Genomic DNA, 4,607 nt, shown 5'->3' on the forward strand with positions numbered 1-4,607 from the left:
TCAGAAGTAGATGTCTGGAAAAATAAATGGAATGAGAAAATTTATCGGGGGGGACCCTTGAATGAGAGACTTAGAAGAGGCCTATGCCAAATGCGGGAGACTAGATTGTTGTCAGGCTTTGGAGAGGGACACACATTCAAAGTGGCACAATCACCCACCATCTCTGAGCAGGGTACCGCTGTTTCTGACTCTGCCAATCATGGGGTTTAGTTGCAAGGCATCACACACGCTGCCCTTGTTTTCTAAGAGGGATATTAAGTTTCTAGACAAACACAAACCCTGTCATTTTCCTTGTTCCAATGATCATCCCATGTTCTTACATTTTGCAGATTTCTGTCTGTGAAGATTTCACTACATTGATCATGACTGAATCATAAGGAACCCGTTAGAAGCTCTGTTGGGAAGTCATGATAAAAATGCGCAGAGCTTTTGAGACCAAGAAGAGGGGGAAGAAGATGTTTAGGTCACGGGCAATGGAGAAGAGTCAAGATCCACTGTGAGAAAGAACCTATGTAAAGATTTCCGAGCACGAGTACGCTCCCAACCACCACCACCACTGTAGCACACACTCATATGAGACACACATGCAGACTCAAAAAACTGAATTTGAATCTAGCTATGAGTGCTCCACTCTGCAGACCTAGCATTTTATACTCCACCAGAAATTAGCTGTGTGTGAACATCAGTTCTAAATCTCATCCGTAAAATGGGTATGCTAGCATGTCAGGCTCCTGAGGGGATGAGGACTCAGAGAGATTATGCAGGAGGCGTACAGATCATGGGTCTAGACCAGAGTAAGCATCCAGGAAATGATAACAAGTTACCATTTTCAGTTATTATTGTGATGGCTGTGAAATTTTTACTTTATCAAATTCCAGCAGCCTAGGGACAGAAGTAGAAAATGCAGGTGTGCACAACAGCCAAATGTTTACTAGCTAGACAAAGACATCCAGGCCACAAGTGAGTCCAGGATTGAAGTGTAGTGCCAGGTAATCAAGGTGAAGGGTGATCAGGAAAGGGAAAAAGAAAGAGCTTTACTGCTCATGCAAACTACCTGGCAATCTTGTGAAACGCAGATGTGGGCCTGGTGGTTCTGGGTGGTACACATATGCTTCCAGATATGTGTACGCTGCTGCTTCCTAAGCCACATTGGACTCACAAGCATCCAGGAAGAAGTCAAGCACAGAGGAAAAGCAGCATTGGAAGTGTGGATACAAAACCCAAATATAATCAAGGACTGGCAGTAGCTCTGCTTTGAGTTATGTTTTCTAGCATCCATTGAAGCTGTGCCATCCAATATGGGGCGGCGAGAAGCTGCTTTGGCTATTGCTGCCTGCGATGCACTGTACATGTGAAATGCACGCCATTCGTTTAAGATTTGGCACCCCCAAAGTAAACTATCTCCATCCCTTTTTTATGCTGATAACATTTTGGGTGATGCTATGGTTGTTAGCTACTGTCAAGTCAGCTCTGATTCATGGTGACGCCGCGTGCGATAGGACAGGGTGCTGCCTGTTCCTGCACCATCCCCAGGTGCAGTTGCAGAGTGGAACCTCTTGAGCCATGACATTTTCCCTGGCAGAGTTTTGTAGGAAATTCCCAGATCTCTCTTCCTAGTCCATCTTAATCGGAAAATCCCACTGAAGTCAGTTCAGCATTGGAGCAGCACGAAGCAAGACGGGGTGGCCGAGCACGAGGCTGATTGGCCAGGGATCGAACTGGGTCAGTGTGTAGCCACTTCTTTCTCCAAAGAGTCTTTCCCAGGACAAGCGCTCACTCTGCCCAGCTCCACATGTCTAGGAAACTGGTCCACGGCGGACCCCAGGGACTGAAGAAATGGGTTAGAGTGATACTTGAACACTTGCTTGAGAATCCCTGGCTTCAGTCACAAGAAGCTAGTCTGGAAGGTGAGCATTTTACTACTGAACCTTCACCACCACCCTTCACATCTTGGATATAACAGTTCAATAAAATGTATTGTTCAGCAGAATTTCACCTGTTTTCTTTGTCTTTTTTTTTTTTTTTAGCAAGGCGACTCCAAAGGTTCAATGACCGATGTGGCTTCCACCAAATGTCTGCTGGACAGTGTTGGTCCAGAGGGACCCTCTGTCTCCTTCCCTCTGTGAACTCCTGCCCAAAAGACCATCCTCAGCAACTCTGGTAACTCCCCGGGGAAAACTGGAGACTGGAGCACTTCATTGCTCTTAAGGGAGACAGACATGCCTGTGGGAGGGGGGAGCTGTTTGGGAGTAACAAGGCAGGAACAAGCCAACTCATTCTTCACAACAGCAGAGCCATCGCCAGGGGGCTGGCTGGGCGGCCTGGATCCCAGGGATACCAGCCTGTCACGCTCCAGCGCCTTCTGTCTGGGCCATTTCAGTCCTTCCTGCCTTCTCCTCCCCAGCCGGGGCGACAGGTAATTAGCAGGGCCAGCTGGCAGCCTCCACCGGGCACTGCCGCCAGAGAGCCGGCAGCCGGCCTGCAATTACAGCAAGCCTGGCATGGCCTTCCAAAGAGAGCTCTGTTCAGCCCCGCCACTGCGAGCAGGTTCTGGGCTGATGAGTCTTGGAACCTCCATGTCCTCTGGGTGCCTCTTGGCAATCGAAGGCCCTCCGAAGAAAGTATCTAGTGTGTCTACCTGCTGCAGACGGACTTCCCTGGGTAAATACCTGGGCAGTCGTGCATAAACCACTCCCCGGTGGCCGGTGGCATTTAAAAGTCTTACACACTGCAGATAGCTTCTCAGACACGTTTTCTCTGTCCTGTCTCTTTTCTGAGAGCACTTCCCAGGACAGCAGCCACTCTGCCCAGCTCCCGTCATCCAGGAGGCTGGTCCAAGGCGCACCCCAGAGACCTAAGTAATGTGTTAGATTGATGCTTGGCGATCCATTAATTTGAGTTCCGGGAAGCTAGACAGGTCCTAGAAGGGAAATGAGAAGAAAGGCTATTTGATCAAATGGCGAAAATAGGCAGAGCTTGGTGGTTGCCGCTTTGAGGGTTGTAACCAGATAAGGGGTCTGGCAAGAGCCTCCTGTGAAACCTTTGGGCGAAAAAGCCCCTCAAGCCCCAGTCTCCTCATCTGTAAAATGGGGACACTAATCACATGCACTTAGAGGGCTTCCTTAACCAATGCAAGCCTCCCAAGATGGACCAGAGAGGAATGGACTGCAGAGAAGTGAGAAAGCCTGGAATGCAGGTCGTCCTAATCCTCAGAGGATTTCCCATAGGAGCACAGAGCTTTACAGATGGAGGACTCCTGTGTAAAGGAGTGTGCTTCCCCTGGGGGTCCAGAGTGAGAGGAGGTCCCCATGGAAGTCTCCCAAATACAAAACATCAATGCAGGACCCTTATTTAAACATCAAAGAGGCCTTTAAAGGTCCTTAAAGTATAGAGCATTTTTCTATGATTTTTCTCCGCTTGTCAAAGTGTTCTTATCTGTTGGTTATTCTCTTTCTCCCTCACACAGGTACACTTGCCTGGTGAGTGCGGACCCTCAAAGCTCTCCCAGGGGCACACAGCCCACCAGACTTTCCTGAATTTCCTTCTCCAACTAGTTTTGGGATCGTCTGACTATGACCTGTCCAAGGTAGAGAAATAAGTTCTCCTTCCTGTGAGCCCACCACCCCAATCCACAGCAGCCAGACAAACCCCCAAGGGCTTGCCACCTCCACCTTGGGACAGCATTCAGCGCTACCCTGGCGAGTTGCCCACCAAATATGCCAGGATGACATTTTGCTCCACGATGTCATGGAGAGCAGGCACTCAAGCCTGACTCTTCCCATGCCCACCCCTGGACAGTGGTCAGGATTGGGGGCAGCACAGTTTGCTGTCCTTCGCTGGGGAAGGGGAACCTGGGTTGGATCTAGACGCCAGGTGGGGTGGCTGTGGTCCCTGGCTAGTGGTGGGATGGGAGATGGGGAGGCTGAGTGGCCACAGGAGGCCAGACTGGATGTGAACCCAGACTTCAAGCCTCAAAACAACAATTCACTATCATCGAGCCAATTAGGACTCATGGTGACCCTATAGAGCAGGGTAGAACTGCCTATGTGGGTTTCTGACATGGGAACTCTTCACGGGAGTAGAAAGTCTTGTCTTTCTCCCTTCAAGCCCCCAGCACGTGCTCTATTGCCCCGTCTAGACTTGGCTTTCCAAACACTATCTCAAGCATGCAGAATTTCAAGATGGTGACCAGAGACCATTCAATCCTAAGTGTGGGCCCTTCTGAGTCCTGTGTGACTGCACTGCTTCTACACCAACAAAGAAAGCCCTGGCTTGTCTCACAGTAACTAGGTACTAAGTTTCCTATCCCACAAGGGCATGGAGTTTAAATCCCAGCTCTACCACTACATGGTTCTGTGGCTTGGGTAAGCCATTTAACCTCTCCAAGATTCAGGGACTGTATCTGTAAAATAGAATACTAGTAGAACCTAATTTATACAATTAGTACAAGGATTAAACGAGATTATGGGAGTAGTCCTTAGCATGGTGTGTGGCACGTAGCAAGGCCTTTAACAATGCTAGCTATAGCTAACAAAATGACATTTCAACGAAAGGGTCCTTCTCCCAATTTCTCTTGAACAAGCACTCCTCCACACTTTCTCAGGCTC

The sequence above is a fragment of the Echinops telfairi genome, unplaced genomic scaffold, assembly GCF_000313985.2.
Source record: "Echinops telfairi isolate 266 unplaced genomic scaffold, ASM31398v2 ScPeMD7_31;HRSCAF=116, whole genome shotgun sequence".
NCBI lineage: Eukaryota > Metazoa > Chordata > Mammalia > Afrosoricida > Tenrecidae > Echinops > Echinops telfairi.